This window comes from Rhagoletis zephyria, unplaced genomic scaffold (genome assembly GCF_001687245.7).
Source record: "Rhagoletis zephyria isolate East Lansing unplaced genomic scaffold, Rhagoletis_zephyria_1.1 Rzeph_scaffold_03615, whole genome shotgun sequence".
Classification (NCBI taxonomy): Eukaryota; Metazoa; Arthropoda; class Insecta; order Diptera; family Tephritidae; genus Rhagoletis; species Rhagoletis zephyria.
Window position 1 is genome coordinate 24,959 of NW_016160698.1, and position 16,350 is coordinate 41,308.

The 16,350-nt window shown below is 36.9% G+C and overlaps 1 long non-coding RNA gene across 1 annotated transcript; it reads left to right on the plus strand.

The window, feature by feature from the left end:
- Positions 1–875: 875 nt before the first annotated feature.
- LOC108369334 (uncharacterized) lies at positions 876–1,011 on the plus strand. Its single transcript, XR_001848488.1, has 2 exons — positions 876–905; positions 938–1,011. It is a non-coding gene; the product is annotated as an uncharacterized LOC108369334 (long non-coding RNA).
- Positions 1,012–16,350: the final 15,339 nt, after the last annotated feature.

The following is a 16,350-nucleotide window of genomic DNA, read 5'->3' on the forward strand; positions in this document are numbered from 1 at the left end:
AGGGGATTTTCGGAGGAATTCTGTCATGGGACCAGCCAAATCTGCGAAATTGGTAATAAATGAACTGTATCAATTTGCCATTCCTATCAACCTAGGAACCTGACCAGGAGACTTTGGAATCAGAACATCCATTCCCTATCAGGTACCCGAGATACCGAACTTCCTTCTGGCAGAACTTGCTCTTCTTTACGTTGATAGTGAGTCCTACATCCCGTAAGCATTTCGCCACTTCCTTCAGCATTTCCAAATCCATCACGTCATCCAGGTAGACGAAGACGTTTTCCCGCAATCTCGAAGGAATAGCTTTATCTATCAGCCGACTCTTTGTTTTTGGTCCTTTGCACAAGTTAAAGGGCATTACTTCAAGTGGTACAATTGCTTTCCTGGGACCGCAAATGCCGTCTTTTCTTTAGACGATTCCGTTAATTCGATTTGAAAGAAAGCCTCCCTCAAATCAATACCACTTATAAAGTATGTATCCTTTAACCTGCTCAACAGCCCATTAATATAGGGTAACGGATACGACTCCTTCTTGGTGACCGCGATCACCTTCCTGGAATCTATGCACAGCCTGACTTTGTCTGGTTTCCGGACTAACACCACAGGACTACACCATGGTGGATTCGACTCCTCAATCACTCCCATATTGAGTAGCCCTTCAATTGCACTATATGCTTCCGCTTGCCTCGGCGGGGAAAGAGAAAAATGCATGCTTCTAATCGGCACTGCATCACCCGTGTCTATATGGTGAGTCACTAAACTGGTTTGACCTAGTCCTAGCTTTTCGAATGATGGAAACTCCTGTACTTCTTGCGATGCTATTTTCGTATCTGGTGTGAGATGATGGAAATTTGGGTCATCTTCATGTGGAAGGGAGTAGTGATATGCTGAGTCAATACTTTTAAGTATTGATCGATATTCGGTACCGATTTAAAAGGTATCCAATACCCTCGACACTCGGTACCGAAACATTGAAGTTTCGAATAAATGCGCACATAGGTCAAAAATATGTAAAAAAAAAACCGTTCAGGGGAGACACGCCTATCAAAACAAGAATGTAGGAGCCAATAGAGCTCAGAGAACTGATTCAAATGAAAGATGTATATATGCCGGTTCGAGGCCATAATGTAGAGAAACTCTTCCTTGTTAGAAGCATTTTTGTTTCAGCTAAATCGGACGATATCATTTTTGTAACCAGGCCTACAGATTCTGTAATATGTTTGAATCGGTATCGGTTTTGTTGGTGTATGATATGAAATATTTTTACGTCAACAAGTGCGATATCGCTCCGAAACTTGTCGCTAACTGGTTACAGATTCTCACCCCTGAAAGGCTTCTTCATCCGTCAAAGCATTTTTCTTGAACCTTGGATCGAGTAAGGTTAAAACTGATAAAATAATATTTCTCTGCTGCGATAAGTTCAAATGTTTTATCATATAAATTAGTAATGAAATTTTTTTCTAATAATAAAAGCTTTTTCTAACCTTGAAATGCATATAATGGCGAAGGTTTGATGTAAAAAATCGGTATCGGGTACTGAAAAGGAAGTATTGGGTACCGAAATCTTTTTTCAGTATTGGGTACCGACAATTCAGCACATCACTAGTTGGGAATACATCGGGGGCTAACGCAAATGCCTTCCAGAAATCAACTCCCAGGTATGCCTCTTGGATTAGTAAAGGCGGATAGTCCTCGTAATGTTTTTAAAGGTAACCGATAAAGATATCGAGCCGAGTATTTTCTGCTGATTTTCGCCAGCGGTGTAAACAAACACGGGAAAAGGATTATATTTTAAATTTTTTCCTTTTAGGAATTCTTTACATCCATTTCCAAGAATGGAAACGTTTTCTCCGGAATCCAATATACCAAATATGAGACTATCGTGTTTTTTAATCCAGTCTTTTAATGCAGTCTTTCCTCTGGCGTTATACAAATTTTAGGGCTATGCAGAAGTTTTCGCATATCTACTCGGCTAGAGTATCTTGTCATACACTGTAGAATATTTTCAGAAACCACAAATTTGGGTTCTTCTTGGAAAGTATCCGCCCTTATCCGTTCATAATCCTATTATCTTTGCTCTAAACTAACTGGGAATTGAGTCTGGCAACATACACTCGGATTCAGAACTATCGGAACTATCTGGGAAGGTTATAATGACCCGTGGCGACACTCGATGGACTGGTGCTACTCTCCGAACTACTGATATCTCCATGCAAAGGATCGTTTCTGGCTGTGAGTGCGCTACTTTTTGGTTAAGGACAGGAGGCTACTGCTCCTATACTCCCCGCTTCGTGCCCCGCTTCGTGCCTTCTCGCTCGGGTTCCGGTTTCCCTGTCGTCGATGATCTATGGGGCATCTTGGAGTGACCACCCCCTTCTATCCACACATGAAGCAGAACACGTTCCGAATCACTTCCTCGAAATATATATAACAGTGTCCTATCTTGTCACAGCTCCAACACTGTATTCCTGAGTAGTCCGGTTTCCTAGTCCTCTGGAAATTTTGCGCTTCCACTTGTGGATTACCTTCTCAATCCATTCCTCTTGTCCATTCATCCGGTGTCATAGCCATGGTTTCGTTGACATGCCGTCCTGAATAGTTCGGTACCAAGCTCCTGGTTTCCTTCAGGATCTGTTCGCCTTTCATAGCAACATCACGTATGTCATGTAGGGTTTGCGCACCAGCATTGAAAAGCATCAAATTCAGGCTACTGTTGACATTCCTCTTCAATATTTTCTCTGTATGAAACGTATCATACAGGTCATTAGCCTTCTGACGACGAGTATCATGATCTCATGGTCACTCTTTAAGGTGCTGAATTCTCGCCTGATAGAATAACACAAAAAGGGATAAGTCGCATCTGGATTTTGCCTAGTGAACCACCAGTACCATTCCTCAGCTCGCCCTGACAAAAATAGGTGGAAGCTTACCATTAACTCTTCGTTAGTACATTGCGTGCGCTCACACAACGTATTTAGTTTAAAGAGAAAGTCCCAAACACTTCCCGTGCCGTCATAGGATACCCTCCAATCCTGTGGCTTAATGACAATATTGGTAGTGAAATGTGGTCGGTTATTCAAAGTGCCTTGTGTCGGATTGCGTCTGACAGAAGAAAACTTCCTAGGCTCATTGGGTGCGGTTTGAGATGCAGTTACTACTGCACTTAATGCGTTCATATTTTCTCGCATTGTTCTCATTTCAGCTGTCATTTCTTCTTGCGAAGTACGTAAGAGCTGATGTAGCACCCCCACGCACGAATCTACTGCATACATAGTCATGGAGGTAGCGGAAATATTCTGGACCGAAGTCCCGGGCGGTGAGGTTTCAAGTAAATTGGAACTTTTACGGCTACCAAACCGGAGCGGGATTGGCCATTGGAATTGGAGGCGCAACTCCTCCAGTATAGTCAGAAAGAGGTGAATACATCACCGGACGATTATTTGCTGGCATAGCGGGACTGGTATTCCTCCCGGTCCCTCTTGACTTAACGCCACTACCTCTAACTGAAGCACTGCGCGTTTGTATAAGCTGCCTATCCATCACGCGAGTGATCTAAATCGAGCCAAAGACAGATATGTATATCAAAAATGTTGTCTCTTAAGGCATCCACACACCTATGCGATTCTGTCGCAACGAATCAGCACCGTTTGTGATGCTACACGCGTTACTGCTTCAAAAACGCAAGTACGCACACATTTGTGCGATTTTATCGCAGCAAAAACTGTCAATTTATAGACAAACAAAAATAAAATTCTTAACTTTTCTATATCAAATATGTTTTGTTTTCTTACGGTTAATTTTGTTTTAATATTGTAAAATCCTTCCAAAAGAAGAACTGTGAATATGAGAATAAATCGCTGCAGCAAAATCGTACAAGTGTGTCGTTCCTCATTTAAAACTATGGTCGGCATTGTTGTAATTTTTGTCGGAACAAATTCGCACCGACAGAATCGCGTAGGTGTGTGGATACCTTTAAAGTCGAGACAAGTTCAGATTAAAATCTTTCATTGTGCGTAAGGCTTGGCTCCCCCAGAGCTCAAACCAAATCGAAAGTCCGAGGAAAAAATGTTTATTAAGTTAGGCTTGCTTTGATAGCCTTAGCTTAATTGAAAGTCCGAAAAAAATTCAAAATAAAATAAAAAATAAAAAATTCGAGATTAAGCCAAGTGCTGCGGTTACCGAACCCGATCGCGACAAAAAAAACAAAAATATCAATCATAAAGGTATCCACACACCTATGCGATTCTACTGCAACGAATCTGCACCGTTTTTGATGCTACAGACGTTACTGCTGCGAAAACGCAAGTACGAACACATCTGTGCGATTTTATTGCAGTAAAAACGGTCAATTTATAGACAAACAAAAAATATTAAAAAAAAAATAAAATTCTTAACTTTTCTACATCAAATATGTTTTGTTTTCTTACGTTCAATTTTGTTTTAATGTTGTAAAATCCTTCTATTGACCTTTTTAGTTCTCAAAACGCGGAGTCTGCGATTTCGGCACGACCAAAAGAAGAACTGTGAATGTTCGAATAAATCGCTGCAGCAAAATCTTATAAGTGTGTGGTTCCTCATTTAAAACTATGGTCGGCACAGTTGTAAATTTTTTCGGAACAGATTCGCACCGAGAGAATCGTATAGGTTTGTGGATACCTTAATTATTCAGCCGCGTACTGAATATAAATATACGCACGAAACAGCAAAAAATCAATAAAAAAATATTTTTATTAAATAGGCATATCAAGTGGGTTAGTTGAATATATACATGGTCATAGACGTGTAAGGGAAAAGTCCAATTGGGGTATGGTTGATTATTTAATATATTTATCAAGATCAATGGGAATGCTGACCCCCCTAATATTAGGAAGGCACAGGTCTACGAAAATTAAGATACAACACATAGACAAAAAAAAAACGTTATCGCTATTTGGTCCAGCACACCCATCCGCAATAAAAAGCCGGCATAGTGGAATGCCCCTTCAGAGTTGAAGGGTGTACTGGCCTTCGCGTACAAGTTGCTGAACTATCTTTCGGTCTCAGTGCATCCCACCGCAATGCAGCAAAGGGCAGTTTACGCATGCCCCCCGAGACATGTGGGGTGACTGAGACCCAGATAGTCAGTCGTGGTTGGAGTCCTCCATCGCGATACGTAGGCACTCAGTAGCGCCAGCGCCGACCTATGGAGTGAGCTGGGTTCAAAAGAAAAATTTATATATATTTATTTTTTTTTTTTTCAAAAGGAAGAGGTTCAACAAAAAAAAGAGAAAAAAAAACAATTAAAAATCTATGTAAACTAAACTTCACTTAGCGGACTAAATTTATCCCCAATTCCCATGCCCACATATCGGACCACTGAACAAAGTTGGAGAAAAAAAATTCAACCTCCAAAAAGCTAAGTGCGTTTATCACTGCCTCACCGGGTGAATTCTAAACTCCGGGGGACGTGACGTGAAGTCTCGGAGAAGCCTTCAGTTGCTGACCAAGAAGACCGATCCGAACCAGACACTCAGCTCCATTCATCCCGCCGCAACGCAGCAAGGGACAGTAAATACATGCCCCCCTGGGACTTGCGGGTTGGTGAAGCCTCATGTGCCAGTCAGGACCAGTCAACCTGACCAGACCTCAGGCTACCCCGTTGGGCGCCAACTGTTATGGCACGCATACTGTGAGAGCGGTAGTGAGTGCAGGCGGCATGACACAAAGGGAGCACTGTGGCTAGTCATGGCGGCTAGGCTGGGTTCTTGCCTTCACCTGCAGGGAAAAGTCTTGCCTTAAAAAAATAAAAAAATAAATAAAAAAATTAAAAATAATAAAATTTAAATAAAGCAAAATAAAACGAAATTCAATTAACGGAGAATTCAATCAAGTTAATAAAAAATTAATAAACACTTTATAAAATAAAAATAAAAAATTAAATCAAATAAAATACAACCAACTTAAATTGAACAAAATTAAATTACCTTTAAATTAATTAAATAAAAGAAATGTAAAACCAAAACAAACTAACCCGGGACTAAAATATCTAATTAACTGAAACTTAAAGAAAATGTAAATTATCAAAAAAATGGCTACTATATAACAAAAACTTAATATAAATAACTGATAATAATAAACCTAAAAGGAAAGAATTAAGAACCTAAGACGAAATTAAACGGATAAATATAGAGATATAGGGGAAATAGAACTTCAAACTGATCTAGACTTAAGATTAAATACCGGCTTAACTTAATTAATTTTTTTTTATACTTACCCCACTTACTTAGTTTGATTTTTGAAAATACCTAAAATACTTACCTGACTTAACCCCTTGACCTTAAAAATGGCTACCCTACCCCTAATTTTATTTGTTCATATGCGAAATATTATTGCCTATTTTTACAGATTTTTAAAAGCTCATTTAGAGGTCGCGACCCGTCATTTTAGGTCAGAGAATACGATTTTGTAGTTTATTTTTTGTTATATATTGGCATATTATGCTAAATTTCTATAATTTATGACTGTTCCAAAACGGGAAAGATGAAAGAGCCAAAATGGCACTATTGTGCCTACTTTTCCATCACTGATCGAAATCCAAATTTTTTTTAACAAAAAAACGTTTACAGATATGACCAATAAAAATTGTATCTTTTCTACGGCGTGGAACCCTCACTTTTCCAAAATGATATACCTACAGTTTGATCAATAGGACAGATATACCCAAATATCATTAATAATTATTGTACATATATAACAAAAATGGTTATACTGGTCGATGTCTTTACGAAAGTGCAGCATTTAACCCTTTAGTGCAGAGTCTGTCATATATGAAACGCTTTTCAACGTACTTTTTATTTATTTTTATTTTTTATTTATTTTTATTTTTAATGTTTTTATTTATTTTTTATTTATTTATTTTTTTTTATTATTATTTACTATGGAAAAATTTCCGACGATTAATATCTACGTCAACATGAGAAAAAGCACGTTCAAAAGCATATTGAGAACCTTTTGCCTTTGCCTTGAAAGGGTTAAAAAGCGTTTCATATATGACAGACTCTGCATTAAAGGGTTAAATGCTGCACTTTCGTAAAGACATCGACCAGTATAACCATTTTTGGCATCCAATGTCCCAAAAATCGAGTCTTAAGATAAAGTAAAAAGAAATTTTTCAGAAACAATGCTAATGGTGTATTAGATATAGTGTTTTCTAGTGGAATGGGAGCCAAAATCCAAAATTTCAAAAACAAGTGACATTTTGAACGGTATTTTGAGTTATTGTTGCTGTAACTTCTCTATAGTTTTCCTATATTATATGATCATATATCTTCACGAAAAAAAAAATCCATTCCATTATCTCATTTCTAAGCGGAGATCTACGATTTTGAAAAAAAATCGTGTTTTGCCTATAGTGCGGCGCCCGGGTAATACGACCTAACGTCGCAACCCCACAGGCAAAAAATATTGGCTAAAATTTGTGATTTTGTTTGCCAGATATACGTTTTATCGGTGCACTTGCACAACATTCGCATTCGCAAAAGCACCGCATTGATTATTGCGAATGCGAAACCGAATTCGAATGTTAAAATTAATGCGGAAGCTCTGCGGTTACGAATGCGAAGGAGAATATTCGCAACGACCCTGCTTTGGATGCCTATAAAAGACACACACACGTACATATATGTATATACATTCATTTTGATTTATAAAATGTCTAATATCCTTACAACAGGTTTGTTCAAAAATGTATAACCACCAATCATATAGTGGTAGTGAAATTTGCAGTGCATTACCACTATAGTGCATAGTGGTAGTGAAAACAATTTGTGACTACCACTAACCATATAATGGTAGTGAAAAAAATTTTAGACATCCGTAAAAAAAGTTTTCACTACCACTATGCACTTAGTGATAATGCATTTCAAATTTCACTACCACTAAGTGTAACAAATTTTTTTCACCACCACTATGCATTTAATGGTAATTTCAATTTCACTACCACTACAAGAAAAGTGGTAATGAACTGCTCAGTGCATTGAAAATTTAGTGCAGCGTGCCCAACCCTGGTATTAAGTATACTTACCCTTTCGCTAGATGTTAGGAATTAGTTTTAAGAAAAATTAATTGTTAATAAATTAATTATACAATGGGAATGTTGACCTTTTTACTGGGTTAGGAAGGCATGTAGGAATTTTTAGATGGGGCTACCGACAATAGGGTGCAACGGTAGCCATGGAAGAGGGTGGGCTAGCACCGGGCGTCCCAATAACGTCAGTGGCGCCCTTCTATTCGGCCTTAGTTTTTTTATTGTTCATTTCCTTTTTATTTCAGTTCTTAGTTTGGATTTTTTTTTTATTCGATTCTCAGTTTATTTTAAATATTTAATTTAACGCTTTTTTCCAGCTTTTTTTTATGTAGCTGTCTTTTGTTTTTATTTTTTTTTTGTGTCCGTCTGTTGACAGGGATGACTTTTCTCTGATATGGCGCAGGGAACTGTGGTGAATGCAAAAACCCAGCCCAGCCGACATGACTAGCCATAGTGCACCCTATGGTGTCATGCAGACTGCATTCACTGATGCTCCTAAAGTAGCGTGCCGTAACAGAGTATAGCCTCTGGTTGTTTAGCATCAATAATTATTTTTTTATCTACTTTTTCAGGAATATGGGAGTCGTAATGAAGTGTGGAGTGCAATGGGGTATAGTGGTTGTGCTGGGTATGCTGTTACAGTTGCACTCAATCCCGACTCTTGCGTCCCCGTTCGCGCAATCTGGGATGTGCGAGATGCGGTACCCAATCCGAGTGGAGCTTTGGGTCACGGCAGAAAGAGAGGGAGCTTCGGTGGGGCCACTCCGACTTATTCGGTTTCGGGGCTCACTGAAGTCTGCAGCATCTGTTCACCAGTAGGTGCGGCTGCAATCGGGCGTCTGTCTTGGATCAAGCGGCTCGCTATATAAACGTGTATTCGGTTGCGAAACTACTTCCTTCCCAGCAATTGGTTTTGCGCTGGGATTGGGACCCACCACGCAAAAACTCTTTCCAGTGAAGAAATTCAGCAAAACCTCGGATGAGACCCACCTTTCGAACACGACCACGGCAAACGTTTAAAGGACTGCGATTTGAGGGCATCCACTTGGATTGTCCGGACTAGAGGTTTACGCCGACAGGCTTTGCGGCGGCGGCGTGGTTAACTTCAAAAATAATCGGCGGCCGCGGCGACGCCGGCGCTAATGCCCATAAGGTAGATTCCAAAGAGCCATATGGCTACTAATCTTATCATGTCATCTCGTCAGCGTTAGGCATTCGCCATGCTAATTCAGATTATAATTCTATTTATTTAATTTTTGAATTAGTTTTAAATTAAATACTGTTACTTCCTACTTAAATTAATATTTTGAGTGACTGGCGGTAAGGGATGGGCGAACAGAATAAGCTCTGAGGTATATACATATGATTAAGTGACTTGCGCACTCTTAAAGAATGCATCACCGTACATCCTCTAATTCTAAACGCATCCCTGCGAGTTATCGATTCGCAGGATCCCTGCTTGGATATTCCATTCCAACTTCTAGTGTTACCGATAGACACACTGGAGCTGCCTTCCAGTGTAGCCAATAAAGGCAATTTCCGCATTGCCATCATCCTTCTTTGTCATTGAGTCATCCACCAGCCAACGCCGGAACATATATGTACATAGGAGCGAAGTTTTATTTTACCAACGTGAGAATTCATCAACCGATCATCATCCTTCTTAATAAGTGGCCCTTATTATGAGCTGCATTCGATTTTCGATCTTCGCTGGCTATCGAAGATCGAAGATCGAAAGTGAAATTCGTATTATGAGCTATGCAAGCGCGTCGAAATTTTCGTTGAGTATCGAATTTTCTGTCGAACAGAATTTTGCTTTCGATGGTGTAGCGAAGTGTTAGAAAATTGTGAAAAATTTATGATTTTGTGTATGTTTTCTTACATTTTGGCGGCTAGACACTAATTTTAAACAATTTTTATTAATTTCATGCAGTTCTAACATCGTGAATACTAAACACAAGCTCGAAAGGCTGGTTTTACTTGTGAAAGAAAATCCCAATACTCTGTTGGCACGATCTCTGAGAACAAAATCGTAGCGCTGTTGATAGTTTTAAAATATTTTAAATAGATTTGGCTCACAAACGCCTCTTTAGATGGTCGGAACTTTTTAATGAATCTGTAGACAAATTTCTTAAATATATTTTATATCAAAATATATTCGAAAGACTAATAAACTTAAACTCTCTTAAACATTTGCTACTCCTGGCCAGTTTACTAAGCTCTCATCCTCTGACGAATCGTTGAACCAGAACTCGTTGTACTCATTTTACCACGTTTTTATAAACTTGCTTTCTTTTTTACTTCATTTTAATTAGAACAAATTTACATAAATATGTATAAGCACACTATTTAGTTTGCTCGATTTGTAAACAAAGCTTCTCAGCGGTGAAAAATATACTATTGTGAACAACCTAAACGAGCGAAATTCACAATAGCGCTATTCTTCATCGAATGAGCGCCATAATACCAAATGAAAATTCGTTCGCTCAGCACTTTCGACCACAGTCGAAAATCGAATGAAACTCATAATAGGGGCCAGTATCACCACTTAACTTAAACATATTGTGCAAACAATATCCCAAAATATTAAGTGATCTAAATTCTTTTGTAATTTAAAATCTTTGTAAATTTGCTAAAACTCTTGCAATCAATCCCTGGAAACATTATTTCAACATTCATGCGGTCTCGTTCAATAAAATCAGCAGTGGCGGACCCAGGTAGGGGAAATTGGGGAACTATTAATAATATTAAATTTCTTGAGATTTCTTATTAAATTTCGTGAGATTTCTTATTTTTAGGATAATTTCCAAAATTTCAAAAACTATCTAAATCCGGGAGATTCTAGAAATTTTGGTAAAGTGAGAATATTTTGAAATGTACAGAATTATTGAGATTTTAGAAATTTTTATATTTTCCAAAATTTTGAGAATTTTGTAAAAATGTGAAACATCACAAATTGTCGAAAAATTCTTATTCATGGTACTTGTGTGTAAAAAATAGAAAATTCTTAGAATTCTAAAAGATATTAACATTTTTGAAAAATTCCAAAATTTTCAACTTTTTAATCGGATTTTTTAGAATTTTTCGAGTATGCTGATTTGTGGCCCAATCAATTTTATTATAATAAAGTGCAAGTTTTAAGTAGCTAGGAATTATGGTTGATTTTTTAACAATTTTTTTTTTCACGCAGTCTCTTCCATAAGAAGTTTTTTTTTCGAAAATACATTATATGGAAAAAATGCAAATTACCTTCAACAAAAAAAATTCTCGAAAATCAACGCGATTTTTGACCAACTCCGAACTTGCATTTTTTTACTAGAATTTAATGGGCTGCAAAACTGCATACTCAAAAAAATTCTAAAAAATCTGATTGAAAAGTTGAAAATTTTGATGAAAATTTGCCGAATTTTCGCGAGTTTTGCACAAAGTTTAGGAATTATATTTTAATGTTTTTTGTTGTTGAATGAACCATATTTTTATATAAAACTGGCGGAAAAATATTAGAATAAAAATTATTGCATATATTGTGAAAAATTTGCAGTGCCAATACTTGGTTCCGGCAGTGCATATACACGATATATGTTGAAAAATATTTCCCCCCCAAGAATTGCTGCTGGGTCCGCCCCTAAAATCACTCACACCCAATACCCCTTAGAATAGTAATCAAATCTAAATTGTAAATTGTAATATTTTAACTTGAATAAAAATGCACAAAATTGTAATTGCAATTAACAACTTCATTTGCTAAGAACAACCTTAAATTCTTACGTACTTGGTTCTCTATGTTCTCTATAGATCCGTTTGTACTATTTAAATTTAAAGAAATAAAAAAAAATTGCAAAAGTTAAGTTATTGGAGTAATTTATGGTGCTATTAATAAATTTTTGTAATAATCTTATCTACCGTTATGTTAAATTACGGAGTTCTTACGATTTTTTGCGGGTTATAGATTGAAAACTACGGTGGTCTACTATTTTCCAACAGTTTTACCCATCAACTCCTAGTAGAACTGGCCTTTTTGACCCACTGTTTAAAAAATGGCTTATAGATGGTTAAAGTTTCCACTAAAATATTAAGCGCCAAATTTTCCTGAGGTTAATCGAAAGTATTGAAAAAATACTACTAATTTCCACCAAGTATTAGTAACTTTAACCGTGTTTAGAAAACATTGCGATACGATGGAACAAACCCTTCCTGGGGTTTGACCACTACTTGTGAATGCTAACATAATTTTCACACAGCCACCTACTACTAGTAAACGTCTGTGGGACCTCAGAATAAAATAACTTACTTATTTAAAATCTGTTAAAAAAATATTCAACTCTTTATTAAAGAAAAGATACACAAGTTTTAGTTTTATCTCTAATTAGATGCAATAAGGGCAATTGCTTTCTGAGATATTAGCGTTAAAGTTTTTGTTGTGTGATAACTTTCTTGTTGTTGTAGTAATAGGTAAAAAAGGAATATTGTTGTGGTATTGAAAAAAATTGTTATATTAAAAAAAAATTGCATCGATAACTTAAAGTTGTGATACACAATGGCTAGAGGCGTCGCACTATAGGCAAAACACGAGTTTTTTTTCAAAATCGTAGATCTTCGCTTAGAAAAGAGATAATGGAATGAACCCCTTGACCTTAAAAATGGCTACCCTACCCCTAATTTTATTTGTTCTTATGCGAAATATTATTGCCTATTTTTACAGATTTTTAAAAGCTCATTTAGAGGTCGCGACCCGTCATTTTAGGTCAGAGAATACGATTTTGTAGTTTATTTTTTGTTATATATTGGCATATTATGCTAAATTTCTATAATTTATGACTGTTCCAAAACGGGAAAGATGAAAGAGCCAAAATGGCACTATTGTGCCTACTTTTTCATCACTGATCGAAATCCAAATTTTTTTTAACAAAAAAACGTTTACAGATATGACCAATAAAAATTGTATCTTTTCTACGGCGTGGAACCCTCACTTTTCCAAAATGATATACCTACAGTTTGATCAATAGGACAGATATACCCAAATATCATTAATAATTATTGTACATATATAACAAAAATGGTTATACTGGTCGATGTCTTTACGAAAGTGCAGCATTTAACCCTTTAGTGCAGAGTCTGTCATATATGAAACGCTTTTCAACGTACTTTTTATTTATTTTTATTTTTTATTTATTTTTATTTTTAATGTTTTTATTTATTTTTTATTTATTTATTTTTTTTTATTATTATTTACTATGGAAAAATTTCCGACGATTAATATCTACGTCAACATGAGAAAAAGCACGTTCAAAAGTATATTGAGAACCTTTTGCCTTTGCCTTGAAAGGGTTAAAAAGCGTTTCATATATGACAGACTCTGCATTAAAGGGTTAAATGCTGCACTTTCGTAAAGACATCGACCAGTATAACCATTTTTGGCATCCAATGTCCCAAAAATCGAGTCTTAAGATAAAGTAAAAAGAAATTTTTCAGAAACAATGCTAATGGTGTATTAGATATAGTGTTTTCTAGTGGAATGGGAGCCAAAATCCAAAATTTCAAAAACAAGTGACATTTTGAACGGTATTTTGAGTTATTGTTGCTGTAACTTCTCTATAGTTTTCCTATATTATATGATCATATATCTTCACGAAAAAAAAATTCCATTCCATTATCTCATTTCTAAGCGGAGATCTACGATTTTGAAAAAAAATCGTGTTTTGCCTATAGTGCGGCGCCCGGGTAATACGACCTAACGTCGCAACCCCACAGGCAAAAAATATTGGCTAAAATTTGTGATTTTGTTTGCCAGATATACGTTTTATCGGTGCACTTGCACAACATTCGCATTCGCAAAAGCACCGCATTGATTATTGCGAATGCGAAACCGAATTCGAATGTTAAAATTAATGCGGAAGCTCTGCGGTTACGAATGCGAAGGAGAATATTCGCAACGACCCTGCTTTGGATGCCTATAAAAGACACACACACGTACATATATGTATATACATTCATTTTGATTTATAAAATGTCTAATATCCTTACAACAGGTTTGTTCAAAAATGTATAACCACCAATCATATAGTGGTAGTGAAATTTGCAGTGCATTACCACTATAGTGCATAGTGGTAGTGAAAACAATTTGTGACTACCACTAACCATATAATGGTAGTGAAAAAAATTTTAGACATCCGTAAAAAAAGTTTTCACTACCACTATGCACTTAGTGATAATGCATTTCAAATTTCACTACCACTAAGTGTAACAAATTTTTTTCACCACCACTATGCATTTAATGGTAATTTCAATTTCACTACCACTACAAGAAAAGTGGTAATGAACTGCTCAGTGCATTGAAAATTTAGTGCAGCGTGCCCAACCCTGGTATTAAGTATACTTACCCTTTCGCTAGATGTTAGGAATTAGTTTTAAGAAAAATTAATTGTTAATAAATTAATTATACAATGGGAATGTTGACCTTTTTACTGGGTTAGGAAGGCATGTAGGAATTTTTAGATGGGGCTACCGACAATAGGGTGCAACGGTAGCCATGGAAGAGGGTGGGCTAGCACCGGGCGTCCCAATAACGTCAGTGGCGCCCTTCTATTCGGCCTTAGTTTTTTTATTGTTCATTTCCTTTTTATTTCAGTTCTTAGTTTGGATTTTTTTTTTATTCGATTCTCAGTTTATTTTAAATATTTAATTTAACGCTTTTTTCCAGCTTTTTTTTATGTAGCTGTCTTTTGTTTTTATTTTTTTTTTGTGTCCGTCTGTTGACAGGGATGACTTTTCTCTGATATGGCGCAGGGAACTGTGGTGAATGCAAAAACCCAGCCCAGCCGACATGACTAGCCATAGTGCACCCTATGGTGTCATGCAGACTGCATTCACTGATGCTCCTAAAGTAGCGTGCCGTAACAGAGTATAGCCTCTGGTTGTTTAGCATCAATAATTATTTTTTTATCTACTTTTTCAGGAATATGGGAGTCGTAATGAAGTGTGGAGTGCAATGGGGTATAGTGGTTGTGCTGGGTATGCTGTTACAGTTGCACTCAATCCCGACTCTTGCGTCCCCGTTCGCGCAATCTGGGATGTGCGAGATGCGGTACCCAATCCGAGTGGAGCTTTGGGTCACGGCAGAAAGAGAGGGAGCTTCGGTGGGGCCACTCCGACTTATTCGGTTTCGGGGCTCACTGAAGTCTGCAGCATCTGTTCACCAGTAGGTGCGGCTGCAATCGGGCGTCTGTCTTGGATCAAGCGGCTCGCTATATAAACGTGTATTCGGTTGCGAAACTACTTCCTTCCCAGCAATTGGTTTTGCGCTGGGATTGGGACCCACCACGCAAAAACTCTTTCCAGTGAAGAAATTCAGCAAAACCTCGGATGAGACCCACCTTTNCAAAAATGGTTATACTGGTCGATGTCTTTACGAAAGTGCAGCATTTAACCCTTTAGTGCAGAGTCTGTCATATATGAAACGCTTTTCAACGTACTTTTTATTTATTTTTATTTTTTATTTATTTTTATTTTTAATGTTTTTATTTATTTTTTATTTATTTATTTTTTTTTATTATTATTTACTATGGAAAAATTTCCGACGATTAATATCTACGTCAACATGAGAAAAAGCACGTTCAAAAGCATATTGAGAACCTTTTGCCTTTGCCTTGAAAGGGTTAAAAAGCGTTTCATATATGACAGACTCTGCATTAAAGGGTTAAATGCTGCACTTTCGTAAAGACATCGACCAGTATAACCATTTTTGGCATCCAATGTCCCAAAAATCGAGTCTTAAGATAAAGTAAAAAGAAATTTTTCAGAAACAATGCTAATGGTGTATTAGATATAGTGTTTTCTAGTGGAATGGGAGCCAAAATCCAAAATTTCAAAAACAAGTGACATTTTGAACGGTATTTTGAGTTATTGTTGCTGTAACTTCTCTATAGTTTTCCTATATTATATGATCATATATCTTCACGAAAAAAAAATTCCATTCCATTATCTCATTTCTAAGCGGAGATCTACGATTTTGAAAAAAAATCGTGTTTTGCCTATAGTGCGGCGCCCGGGTAATACGACCTAACGTCGCAACCCCACAGGCAAAAAATATTGGCTAAAATTTGTGATTTTGTTTGCCAGATATACGTTTTATCGGTGCACTTGCACAACATTCGCATTCGCAAAAGCGATGTATAAAACAGTTTACCTTGAAACTACATAATTTTGTGAGCGTAAAAATTTTCGAGTGCTTACTTTAAAAAGGACCTAGGAAGTGAGCTAAATTATACTTAGGACAAGGAAACATT